The sequence below is a fragment of the Macrobrachium rosenbergii genome, chromosome 4, assembly GCF_040412425.1.
Source record: "Macrobrachium rosenbergii isolate ZJJX-2024 chromosome 4, ASM4041242v1, whole genome shotgun sequence".
Classification (NCBI taxonomy): domain Eukaryota; kingdom Metazoa; phylum Arthropoda; class Malacostraca; order Decapoda; family Palaemonidae; genus Macrobrachium; species Macrobrachium rosenbergii.
In genome coordinates, this window is record NC_089744.1 from 48,864,099 (window position 1) to 48,878,421 (window position 14,323).

At 37.2% G+C, this 14,323-nt stretch overlaps 2 protein-coding genes across 10 annotated transcripts in view; both read left to right on the forward strand.

The window, feature by feature from the left end:
• Positions 1-607, forward strand: part of LOC136834254 (ionotropic receptor 21a-like) — a 12,524-nt gene extending 11,917 nt beyond the window's left edge. The window contains 1 exon segment of the mRNA XM_067096602.1: positions 1-607. This exon segment is cut by the window's left edge and continues 1,252 nt beyond it. The gene's annotated coding sequence lies outside the window, so the exon portion shown is untranslated.
• A 7,422-nt stretch (positions 608-8,029) lies between these two features.
• LOC136834264 (tubulin polyglutamylase ttll-4-like) overlaps positions 8,030-14,323 on the forward strand; it is a 96,148-nt gene continuing 89,854 nt past the window's right edge. The window contains exon 1 of one of the 9 annotated variants that reach the window (XM_067096624.1): positions 8,030-8,134. The gene's annotated coding sequence lies outside the window, so the exon portion shown is untranslated. Of the gene's footprint in view, positions 8,283-8,327; positions 8,389-8,732; positions 8,864-14,323 lie in introns of those variants that run through there. The other 8 variants (XM_067096677.1, XM_067096652.1, XM_067096640.1 and 5 more) reach the window with 8 other exon arrangements.

The window sequence follows — 14,323 nt, forward strand, 5'->3', positions numbered from 1 at the left end:
GGTCATCAAAGTATTTTTAGCTATTGTGAATTTTGTCTAGTGACCTCACCATGATTACTATATATTTGTATGATGTGATAAAAAGACGCAAAGCAAATTTTCCCGTTAAGCCAATTATTAACTCCACCGCTTCTAATTCACACAGTTTAGCAAAATTCCTTGTTGATATTCTTAGCTCCCCGGTTGGTACCATTTCTGATGCCAACAGAAAGAACGATGTACATTTGATAACTAAACTGAATAATGTATAAATAATATGCTTATGAATTTTGATGAAATTATTATTTTCAAAGGTACCTATAGGTGGTCTGCTAGAATTCTTATCTGATACCTAAAAGACCAGATAGCTGAATATGGCATTTTCTAAGGACATTGTAACAGAACTGACTGAAAATGTATCAACGAATGTAAATTTGAATTCAACGGGAAATTTTAATTTTAAGATTTTGATATGGCAATGTGTAACCAACCTGTAATTTCCGTTGTAAGCAATTTGTGTATGAAAAATTTTAAAAGCAGAACATTATTAGATAGAATAATTCCACCTTATGTAGTATATTTATGTTGATGATATATGTATTTGGCAAGGGAACGAAAATGTAAATAATATCTTGGTACATTATCTGTAATGGTCACATCAATAAAATCCGCTGTGGGAATGGAAAATGACGGTAGCCTACCCTTTTTGGATTCCCTAATTCACAGAAGTAGTAATGGGTTTACATATCGTGTATACAGAAAACCTACCAATATTTTTCCTATGTTTATTTATTTTTTATTCTGGCCAAAGCAAAAAAAGTAAAGAAATCCGTTTTAACATCCATATTATCAAGACCATTGCTGACATGTAGCCCTGAGTATATTGATGATGAAATAGATATAATTAGGAATACAGGCAAGGAATCAAAATACCTTGATAACAACTCGGAAACTTACAACACTCAAAAAACCTGCCAATCCTACCACAAAGTAAGAACTCTTGGATTAATGTAGTATTTAGGAACAATAATACAGTGAAACAAGCCCTAATAAAGAACTCTCTTGACATTACTTAAGGATATGTATATCAAATCCTACGTAAGTCACGTGACAACTTTTATATTGGTCAAACTAGTTTTCTAATTTGGAAAAGGGAATAGACCAGCATAAAAAAATGTATACAGTATGCTCGTGAGAACAATGCAATTTTTATTCACGTAAGTGAAAACGATCCTGCCATCAACTGGTGATACTGGAAAGAAACGTTATCGAACCCACTTTTAGAAAAGAAAGCTCCTATAGGAACATGGATGTCAGTCAAGGAATATGTAAAGTGTACGGATTTTAAGGAAGATAATTTATCCTAGGCTTAGAGCAAAGGGGTGAGCCCACTGGCAAACATGAAACAAGGTTTGCAAATGGAGTGCTGACCTCAAATGTTAGTGAGATCAGTGCTCGTTCCTTTTCCCTCCACTTGTCAGGTGTGAGTGATTTTTCCAAACGGCTGTAAGTTAGTTTGACTTGTCGCTCTAGCACATATATAGATGGCGAATTTCTACCACAACATATCAGCCCTCTTGAAGGTCTCCTGGAAATTTTTTAAATATTTAAAACGAAAATTGTCAGGATTTATACCCAGTGCTTCATTTGTACCTACGGTACATCTGCATACACACACACACACACACACACACACATATATGTATATATATATATATATATATATACATATATACATATATATATATATATATATATATATATATATATATATGTATATATATATATATATATATATATATATATATATATATATATATATATATATATATATATATATATATATATATGTGTGTGTGTGTGTTAAAAGCAATGTCATTATGAGCAGAGGCTATTTTCTTATTTATCTGTTCAGTCAAAAGCATAAAACTTCACCTAGTGGCGATATCTTGCTGGCTAAATTTGCATTGGCTGATGGTTGTATATATTAAATCTAGTCTTATACCAACACAAGCCCTTGCATAAAGTCAGGCTGTAGGTGTGGTAAGAATTTAAATGGAATTGATCCACCCAACCAAAACATAACAGAATAAACTGATTAGGAAGCAAGCTGCCTACATGATAACTACAGGAGTAAGACCCTCACCACTTAAGTCAAGGAAGCTGCTGCCAGCTGTGTAAACAATCAAACACCATCGCACAGAAGGAATGACAAAGCTGCCGTCTAAGTCATCATAAAATGTGAAGAGAATGACACTAAGATGTGTAACATCCTTAAGACCTCCTTCAAATCGAGCCACTTAGGCAGTACCCAACCGAAAGACCGAAGATCCTCAGTACCACCATTAAAACAGTAAACCATGCTGATGATACCATCAATGTATCTGATCAACGGAGATTTTGGGTCACGTTACTGTAACAGCAATTACAAAGGCTAGCAACCCCCTCAGCCCTACAATCAAATATTACCTTCACCTACTTACAATATATCCAAGATATTTATTAGGCTTATTACCCTTTCATCCCTAAAGAACAATGGTATTACCAGTGGAGTTTTTAGATATCCTGAGGGCTATGTCCCTTAGGCTGACATATGTATCATGAATTTTATAAATGTACCAGTGGACAAGGTCAACGAGATTATTGTACAGAAGGCTGCAAACTCAGACACTTCCCCCTTAGACATTTTCGAAAATGCCTTCCGGAACCTTCTGGAGATATGTGCTGAAGTGACCCTTAATATATCAAAGAGACCGCTTCCGTCAGATCAAAGACCTCCCTCTTGGGATCTTGTTCATAGATATATACAGTATATGGCAGAAGTTGAAGAGAGGACCTTCAGCTCCCTTCCTTAACCAAAGATATACTGTATGCCAATGCTACAGTGACATCTTTATTGCCGTTGATTCCTACATGAGTCATTTGTCCGCAGGACACACTGAAAATTTGCTCAAGCCTGAACTTCATTGTCAAGTGTAGTGAGGACAGCTGCTTCCTACATTAGACATAAGCAAAAAAAAAAAATTCCAGAAAGCAACAACAGTGGGCCACTAGCCATGAAGCTGTCCCTGATATATGAAGTGAGCAATTACACAATGTAGCTCAAGGAAGGCAGCACACATGGAAGCAGACAGCCCATGAATAACAGGTAAAGCAGCCACCTCGTGGGAAAGCGTATGCACAAACAGTTGGAAGTGTATGCCGACTCACGAACAACGACGCCCTCACCAATGCAAGGAAGAAGCCAGGCTTATGTAACTAGAATAATTATCCATGGCGCCATGTTCATTTCCCCTGACAGCCAAGTGCCTTCATAGCTTTGTTTCCTCCCCGACCTGGTTAGTCCCTTTGTGATGAGAAAGCGCGCCTCCCATCATACAGATGCTGGAGAGTCGAACAGTGTCGTCTTTTCGATAAAATATTTTCCTATTAGGTTATCAGTCTAAAATTTTTTAAATAATTATTTATTGGAAACTTATCATCTATATTTTCTTCATAATCTTTTTACAAAATCAGGTAAGAAGTAAAGAAAGACAAAATTTGAAATGTAATTGAATATGCAAAAATGACTGAAAGTTAAATCTAACAAAGTAACTAGTGAAGTTTTCATATCAAAAATACCGCCAGAAGAAAAGAAACACGATGGAGCGAATCAAAGTCCATCATCACGATATATGAAACTTCATTGGAAATTGACGAAAGTGCCAGTACCAAATACACACAAGGATGTGTCAAGTCTCAGCAACCGCTTCATTAGACACACCACAGCAACTCTTGTGCATGTTTGCTAGCCTGTTTCCTTCAAAAAACATTTCCATCGTTCGTACTTTCATGTATGCAGTGGCTTAGCTGGCATTCCATCAGTGGGGGGCGTAGGTGGGGCCAAAGAAAATTACATAAAACTAATGTACCAATCCCGTAATTAGTAAAATGTACTATTCTCGAATGTATTTATCCATGTGAATGAAGAAAAATAATAGTATTAGTAGTTACTAAACCTGTATTTGACATTACAGAGCCCAATTTTCAATTAATTTTCAACTCTTGCTATATGCAAATGTATCAAATACTGTAAGGGTTAAAGTTTAGCTACAAAGAGAATTTCAACACTTGGGGGGGCGGCAGAGGGAAGGCCAAGCACCCATGGGGGAGTGGGTCCCCTGGACCCCCTTTAGCGACGCCACTGCATGTATGTGTTATCTTATTATTATTTCTAAAATTTTCAACCTCAGACGAATGTATCATTTGTAGGGTTATTACTCCTTTTTCTTTATATATATATATATATATATATATATATATATATATATATATATATATATATATATATATATATATATATATATATATATATGTAAATTACTGACTCGATGTTAAAGCCCAGCACTTACGGCAGGTGTTGTTTCACTATGTGACTCAACCCTATTGGGTGCTCTGTATATATATCTTTTACTGATACTACGCCTCTCACGAGGCACAATTTCAATTTCAATTTCGCAACCAGGGCACTATCTTCTGACACTATGTGGATGGATGCCCACGACCATAGACAGCAAAGAAAATAGTTTGCTTGGAATCCTTCCCAGATAGGCTACTAATAGCCGAGGCCTGAAGTATCCACCAACAACAACAACCCAGTCTTTTTAGTACAAAGAGACTTGGCCTTATCCTCCGCTGCACAAGGAGACTATGGAACTCTCATATCGATTTAAGAAACTTAGGCTATCAGGCCTAACTTTTGGTCATTCAATGCTGAAGGCAGTGAGAAGGGGGAGGTGGAAAGCAAGATAAGGAAATTCACAAAAAAAGGAACTGAAGTACAAGGATCCAAAGGCGGACCAAGAAAAACACACACACACACACACAGTTGTATAAAGAAGTAACTGGTGAAGGTGTTGAACAACAAGAGTGAAGAAAGGAATAGGGAAGGAAGTCTCACATCTACACCTACAGGAACCTAGTGGAAAAACCACGTGCCTTGGGAGGAATGAAACTAAATGTGATAGCCCAGAAAATCCCACCCATTGCGGACTTAGGAGGAAAGCATAGAGAGATGACAGAAAAATAAGGAACTTGCACCTTGCCACTCATTATTAGTGTCTGCAAATTATAGACAACAAATGTACCTGAACCAATGCAAATATATTTACCTAGGTTTGTAGGTCCGAGTCCAAACGACCACATCAGGCCTCTTATTCCAAACTTGATAAATACAAAGCAATCACAAATGTCAATTTAATATGAAAGATATCGCTAGCTGGGAAACTTACAGCTATCGACAAATTGACATTGAATATTTTTTTGTATTCTTAATAAGTCCACTGAAAGATAATACAGTTATATAGAGACAAATACATATATAATACAAATAAGAAAATAGTCAGTGCTATACATAGGCTACTATATATATATGGGTGTGTGTGTATGTGTGTTTCTGTGTGGATAGACAGAAAGATAACTTGCTCATTTTCTCTCATAAGCAATTTTTAAAATTTCAGTGGTATTATTAGCACTGACTATTTTCTTATTTGTATCATATATGTACTTCTCCATATCACTGTATTATCATTCAGTGGACTTATCAATAATAAAAAAATGCAGGTTTTCTTCCATTTAATGTAAATTTGTCGATAGCTGTGAGTTCTCCAGCTGGCGATAACTTTCATATTAGATTGACATTTGCTATTGCTTTGTATGTATCAAGTTTGAAATAAGAGGTCTGATGTGGTCGTTTGACTGTTATAAACACTATATATATATATATATATATATATATATATATATATATATATATATATATATATATATACATATATATATATATATATATGTCTATATATATATATATATATATATATATATATATATATATATATATATATATATATATGTCTATATATATATATATATATATATATATATATATATATATATATATATATATATATATATATATATATATATATATATATATATATATATATATATATATATATGTGTGTAAGAAATAGAGAGAGAGAGAGAGAGAGAGAGACAGAGAGAGAGAGAGAGAGAGAGAGAGAGAGAGAGAGAGAGAGAGAGAGAGAGAGAGAGAGAGAGAATTAAAGGTTCGTTTTGCATTTTGGGCACGACCACAGAGAAGTTTCAAGGTCATTGAGGCTCTTTTGGTAAGTGTATTGTTTTGAAACTTGCAAGACAATTTTGTTATTTTGCAAACGTTAAAGCCATTACTTTGATATGAAAAATCTATCGGAAAACATGAGTTCAGCCAAGTCGTTATCAAGGTATAAACATACCATTTACTTCAAAATTTTGAATAAAATTCTGGCTAGTAAGGCATGAGTTTGAAGATTATTTTATGATAACAAAACAGTATTATAATCAATAGCTGGAAAAGTAAAAAAAATCACACGCTTTCATATGCACTGCCACATTTCTTTCAGATCATAAGTCGGGTGAGATGTTCATTGAGAACAGTGCTCGTTGATTCGACCGTAAACATGAGATCACGGAGTAGTGTTTTTTTTTTTATTTTTGCAATGAGCTATATGAACCGCAATAGTATTGAATCGACTAGTTCCAGGAGTAAAAACAACAACAACAGTAATAATAATGATAATAATAGCTGTAATAATCTGCCAGCAACACTAAATAAATTAATAATAAAACAGCCATTATCAAGAGAATGAATAAAAGCCATTTTAAAATTGGAGTTTTATATGGCAACGATGATTGCAGGTGGATTTGAAAGTGGATGTAGTCAGCAAATGGGCGACCTGCCCATATACTTCCTATTTTATTTCATAAATGGATGTGCAGTTGTACCCTGCATACTAAACTGAAGGACAAAATCCATTTACATTTTCCGGAAATCGTGTGGCATCTTTCGTTAACTTTTACAGATTTATCGAGACCTTATTATATAACGTACTTTATACAAACCGAGAGAAATATCTGTGTATATATAATTCATGTATTTACTTTGAGATTAACTGTTAGGCGGAAACTAGAAAGCTAAAATATTTCAATGTCAGGAGGGAGGAGGCGAGGTGTAAGCCAACGGGGAATGCAACTGTTATGCTGTCACACAGGCCTTCGTCTCTCACCCTCCTTTAATTAGCATCCCACTGGTGTATTTTTATTGTGGCGATAGACACTTTATCCTACATCCAAATTTATGAGCAACTCACTCTCTAAGTGGCAAAAAAATATATATAAATATTTATATAAAGGTACCGATGACGTTGTAGTGACAATAGCAACTAGTCTAAATATTGGATATTAGTCGTACGGGTGGACACCCTGGAGGTCTTGATCTGGTGTGATGATAATCTAGTCCACTTTATTCGTACTAAATTAATTTGAACTCGTATATATCTATGCATTATCTACCCTTAATCTTATTTCATTGCCAATGTAATTACTGAAAAGAAAAAAATATCATCTACGCATATGGGAACGACGAGTCACTTAGTAACCATTATTTTTTCAAGTCTTGACTCCATTTTCTCTGATCATCCAGAGCCGTTAGTGTTCCGTTACTGTTTCCTTTAGCCAACCTGGTCACTTGCGTGGTTCCTCTTTGCATTGATATATTATGAATTTTATATCTAGAATATGTTATATACTAATGGATAAAGTTTTTGCGCAAACGGCAATTTCGTCAATCCGGATGCTCTCCTTCACCCGCTCGCTGAACTTATGCTTCTTGTCTTTACCCCCCACAAAACAAGTAATTCCTCACGATTTACGCGGTATAAGTTTGGATCTGTTTTTCTCAATAGGATTATTCACAAGTGTAATTTAAATGCACTGTTTTCACTTTGGAAAAAGAATACTAATAATAAGGAATCCATTATGAACTCGTAATGTTACATAATGCGTACTCTTTTTATGACGGCATTAAGGCATCAAGGAAGTGAAACGATATTCCACCATATGCAGACAGAAGAGACGCTTTCGTATGGATATAACATCTTCTTTTAAATTCATATTGCATATGTTTTAAAATGTTGATATTTAAGATGTTATTAGCATAAATTAAGTACTAACATTGAAAATAAAAATATTGTATGCTTAAAAATCAAATTTGGCGGTGATACGCATGCGCAGGTGCGTGTCCAACCCGGAGGAGCCTCTACCCTGCTACGACATGGCGAGTACTCTCATTCCTTTGGAAAGAAGTCTTGTAAATCTTTATTAGTTTTGGCTTCGTGCGTAACATTTAAGGATTATTTAGTGTTCAGTGGCTAAGAGTGATGTGTTCTCTATCATCATGTGGCATCCAGAAGGAAAATAAAACCGTGAGTAATTTATGGTGGAATATAATATGTAGGCCTCTTAAATCCATTGTGTTGATTTTTGGTGAGCGAAATTGAAGAAGCCATCATAATCAACGCGGGAACTTGGGTAAATTTCTATATTTATAACCCTATAATGGTGTCATTAATCCTAATTATTAGTGAAAGAGTAAGAATCCTTGTGTGTTTGAAGTGTAAAGCTTTTAGAATAGTGAAAGGGAAATAAACTAGGGACGTTTGCAATGGAGTTGATGAAGTGGTGAGAACTTCGCTCAGTCAGTGGTGCTGGGGTGTCCATGAGGTACGGCCGCGTACTGCCCCTTGCTCCTTATATCATCACTTAATTGTATTAAAATATTAAATTAATTGTTTAGCCATCTTTCCTTTAAGATGAATAAAAGTTGCTGTTTGCTTGTAGGGGGTCACGAAAGTGTTTAAATGTGTGTCAAGGTCATTGTCCCGTACTCGTGGAAGGTTGTGGTGGTGAGGCTACACCATCTTGTATCCTTTGGGCCTACCTTCGCCGACCAGAGATAAATGGAAATTAAATGTTTATAAGAGAAGTTCGGCTGAGAATGTCTGAGGTAGTATCCACAATATTTTGCGAGGAGAGGGATATCTATTGGGGTGTATTAATTGTCGACATCGTGATTGCCCGAGAGAGTGATGGGGGACATCGTGTCAAGAGGGATGAATGGCGGTGAAACTCGTGTAGTAGAAACCACAAGTTTTTTCTCGGAAAGCTTCTTTGGGATGGAGTTACATTTTAATCTCGTCATTCTGTTAGTTTCTTGACGAATAAGGTCCTGAATTATAAATAATAGCTGCAATTCAGTTGCGTACTGAAGATCCCAACATAACCTCCCAGCCTAATAACGTTCCTGCATACCAGGCCTTGGTATCCTAGTTAACGATAGGCATCCTAAACGTTAATTTTCGTTGAAATTCTTTTGGATGTGAACTATGTATCCTATGTGTAAGATTTATGATACCCCAGGTTAGGAGCAGTTGGCCCGCTTACATCCTCGGCTTGTAGGCTACCCATGGGATCTTTCTTTTGTAAACAGGCAACGGTAGGCCATTTCAAACTTTGGGTGCCCTATTAGATGTTTGATTTTAAACATTTTTTAGAAATGTTGTTAGAAAGTAGATTATACATGTTCCCAATGGTAAAGTTCAGGGGTAGAGTGCATGACTTTGGGTTGTTGGTCCAAGTGGGGGGGAAGCCACCCCCTTGCCAGCCAAGTTAAAGCATGGCTTCTGAGGTTAGGTTAGGTTAAAGTAAGTCTGGTTGGGTCATATGAACTCTTAAATGGCTACTTTGGAAATGCCTACTAGGCCACAACACCTCTGACCCCTCAAGTCAGCATTCGTTCCAAGTTCAGTATGGGAATTAATTTCCTATAGTTTATTATGTGATTTTGATGAATCTGACCTTTGTAGGGGAAATGGCCATAGTCTTTCAACCACTCTTAAGATTGCTAGGATGGGGCAAGTTTGGAATTCATGCAGTGTCAAACATCTCTTTGTTATGATTAAAACTTTTGACTTGTTAGAGTCTGCTCAAATGAAATTTTTAAAAAAGATTTTTAGAGGTAATATTGAAAACGGTATATCTAAGCCGGCATTCTGCGGCGAGCCCCCCACCCCCCTCCATAGGTAATGCGGCAAAATTGTAACCAGTAAACACCCCTAGGGTACGTTAGGTTGGTATTTTTAGGGGTGTCTACTGGTTACAATTTTGCCGTATTAGCTATGGAGGGAGGTGGGGGGCTCGCCGCAGAGTGCCGGCTTAGATCTACCGAGTCGTGTAGTCTTCAAAGGTCAATTACTGTTTAGTTACAGCCGCCCGACAAAATATTACTGTAAATTCTTGTAAAGCAAGTAAAATAACATAGGAAAATGTCAATTGCCATAGTCTAGCTCACCGCAGAACTATGGCTTAGGATTACCTTGAAAACATTTGACGTCACATATTTTCCGTACAAACCTAATTTATTTTCATAAAAACAAAGATATGGCATAATTTTTGGCCACTGCTGCAGAACCTCAGTTTCGCTGACACGTGGTCAATGAGGGCATTTAAAAAGCCAGCTCAATCAAAAACAACAATGGTGGCCACCTCAGCAGCCAGTGTCACTGGTCAATATGGGTAGCCCAAGTGATGGCCAAATTGGAACAAATCTCCCCACCACCATCGTCTTCACTCGTGCTAAGGAAATGGTACTAACGTTTGAAAATACATCATTTCATGGAAACAAGGGGGCTGTGTAATTAACTTGAGATTATTTTCTCCTAAATGATAAAATTAACATGTATAGGCACTGAAAATATCTATGTAACCAATAAATAACTACTCAAATGGAATATAGACAGTAACCAAATGGCTTGGAAATCTAGTAATGCCTAACCACCTGCACAAATTTTTGTTTTAATGCAGTAAACGCATTCTGGTATTATTATAAGAACTATGATTATTTCATAAAGCACATAGAAAAAATCAGTAAGAACAACCAAAATATACCAAACGCTGTTTCTTTAGAAAACTGATTACTGTACAGTAAATGACAGATCTCAGGTAAAGGGGTTAACCTTGGGGGTGAGATTTAAAAGGATGAATAGATCTTGCAACACTATTCTTTTCCTGGCTGCACCCTAGCAATCATAGAATGTTTGGAAGACTATAGTTAACTCGTAACAGTGCTTCACAGCACCCCACAGTAGGCTGCGCAAACTTTAAATAAAAGCCTATACTGCACCTCAAAACAAACTGGTAACATACCTTCAAACTATAACTTCTCTGTAATTCTCCAAAGTGATGGTATATGTTATTTGTCTTTATTAATTCTCCAAAGTGATGGTATATGTTATTTGTCTTTATTTATGAAAGGGTTGAATATGGCAAAGTATGAGTATTTTACAAGCCCATGATATTTATTGAAAGCTGCTACATGGACTTTTTGCTATATTTTATTCACGTAGTCATTAATTGAGGGGAACCAGTGTATTAATTTTTTTGAAAGGGAAAAACAAAAGGGTCACAGAATGGGTTTTTGGCTAAAATCATTGTATATATTGTATATTCCAGGTTTAAGTAGCCTTAGATTTATCCCAATAAATAAAGACTTCATAGAACAGAAGTAGTAAGGATTACGGTCAAAAAATGATAAATTGTAAAATATAATGTGAATGGCAAAAGCAACTAGATTATTTCATAGACTCAGTTCTTCGCTGGGTGGGGGGGTTCCGTTCTCAGCTACCACTCTGATGGTCGCGAGTTCGAATCTCTGACCGGCCAGTGAAGAACAAGAGAAATTTGATTCTGGTGATAGAAATTAATTTCTCGCTATAATGTGGTTCGGATTCCACAATAAGCTGTAGGTCCCGTTGCTAGGTAACCAATTGGTTCTTAGCCACGTAAAATAAATCAAAACCTTCGGGCCAGCCCTAGGAGAGCTGTTAATCAGCTCAGTGGTCTGGTTAAACTAAGATACACTTAACTTATTTCATAGACTCAGACTGGGATGATCTAAGTCAGGCAGTTTTCACAATGTTGGGGTGTGTTGATAGTAACTAGTACAATGAAAATATCTCAGGAATACTGGCAGCTTAGATAAAAAAAAAAAAAATTAGAATATGAGTTAGAACAAAATAAGGAATACAGTCAAATAATAATAAAGTGTAATTAATCTAAATGGCATTGGTTAATGAATTTGAACTGTTTTTGCCATTAGGAAAAAAGATGGTGTATGAAGGGTGCCCAGCATGTGTTCTCTGAAAGTGATGGCTAAGGTAGATCATGTAACTCTCCCTGGTGAGATCTCTGCGCATGCTCATAGTCTATTACCACCTGCTCCAGTCTTGATGGATGCCCTTGAGTAACTCCGGTTAATGCACCTTGTTCATTGTGCTCTTAAGATCTCATAGCTTCAACAAAGGGGTCATGTACTGGTTTCCATGTTCCTGTTGCTGTTCCAGCATGAGAAGTCTTGATGGCTCCTTGTGCAGTTGGTTCACAAGAAAATTCTGTGCTTGTCCCTGCCTTGTAATTGGTTATCTCAAGACAGAAGAGTAAGACCTTGCAAAGTTGGAACTTGTCAAAGCACATAAATACCTTAGTGTGTTGAAAGCCACGACAGAAGCAGGTCTTTCTGTCCATCTTTTGTGTCCGTGTGTTCAGGAAGGTTACAATGCAACTTTTGTCCCAGTAGGAACAACTAGCTATACTTTTGCAGGTCATTCTTGGTTACTTATCATTCTTGGAGAAGTTCTTTTTACTTAAGCATCTCCACCAATGGTCACTTTAGTTGGGTCTTGAGTAACACTGATTAACCTGCGGCAATCGTCCCGCTCATCCTGTACCTCTCAGCCATTAAGGGACAATCTGGCCTGTTGGTTAGATGACAGCAACATCATTGTGGTAGCTCTGCTTAACTTGCCACCTCTTGAGATACTTTTGTTCTTGGATGCATTAAGAAATGGTATAACGCTCGCCTGTAGGACCTAGTAACTTTTGGTATGTGAACAGATGATGATGTCTTGTAAATTCACACAGCATTTGTGGTCATGCAAGTACTGTATAATATTCCAGGAAAAAGTTATTGGCTAATACATTGGCTAGTTTTAATGAGGAGCAATATGACTAGTGGCATACTCCAACAAGCAAGGTGGGATGATCATCCTTCTCCCTTGTCAGTAAGTGAGGTGGATGGATAAGTGGGCCGTTCACTATACCATTGAGCTGTCAGCCAGGTACATTCCAGGCAGAAGGAATGTGATGACAGACCAGCTCAATTTTCAAGGGCAAGTTGTAGGGATGGAATACCCCGTAAATTATTGCTTGGCAGTAAGGCTTTTTGAGCATGGAGAACATTTTGATTGACATGTTTGTCATGACAGTAAACAGAAAGCTCATGGAGTTCTGCTTCACTGTCTGCTTGGACAGATGGAGACAATTCAGTAATTTTTTGCAAGATGAAGGCTTTTATTGCAGGACCTCTTTTTTTTTTTTTTTCTCGCAGTCTCTGGATATCATCACCATCTGTGTATTGGGGAAGTGGGCCATATTTTGTAATTGTAGTTCGTGTCTTAGATGGGAGATTATCTAGTCAAGGCCATTTTTCGGCAGAGCATGGACTTCCTTTTCCACCTTCATTAAGATGAGCTCTTCTCACTTGCCGCAATGAAAGCCAGTCGTTCGGCCATGAGCCAAATATTTTGACTGAAGGGTGTAGAATTCTCTTCCTTAGTAGGACTGTCCATGCTCAAGAGAATTTTCTAACAATCATGCCCACCCACAAATTCATCACCAAGAATGGGACATGAGTTTTTTTCCAGTCTAACTCAGGTGCCATATTTTCCCCGGGAGAGTCCTTGGATAGACACCTCGCTCTCAGGGATGTTTTTCTGCCAGCCTTAGCACTGCAAAGTGTGTTGGTGAGTTACGCAACTTTAAACATCAAGTCTGGCATTCATAGGATTCTTGATGAAAGATTTGAATAGTTTCTCTATCCATCCCCTTCAAGACTTCATTGCTGGCAATCTAGATGAGGTACTTTTGTGCCCAGTGCATGCAGAAATAAGGTGGTGGTTTCCAAGAGATGATCAAGTGGACATACTGGTCTGGTAAGGTAGATGACCATCCAGTCTAAGTGAGACCTCTGAAGTTTGGAGTTACCTTTACCTTGGCTCTTTGGAGGAACTAATTGGTTCCCTAGGTAATGAAGGAGGGTATCTGGTGTTGACAGACCATCCTGTACCGCATTCTACCCAAAGGACTGCTTGCAAGTCCTTGGACACCTTTTCCATAGGAATAAGGTGGTTGCTCAGAAGGTTGTGTAATTACTCAAGCTCCACTTGGACAGGAAGGCATGCTTAAAGTATGAGTTTGACATGAGGTTGTGGTTGACTGGGTGAGTGACTGGCTGCTCGCCCTTCCTTCTTCTTTTCTCTCTCTCAAGGGGTTGCAGTCAAGCCAAATACTTACAGACTAGACCTAGATTCAGGTCAGTGGCCATTTCCAGTCATATGAATACAGTAATTCA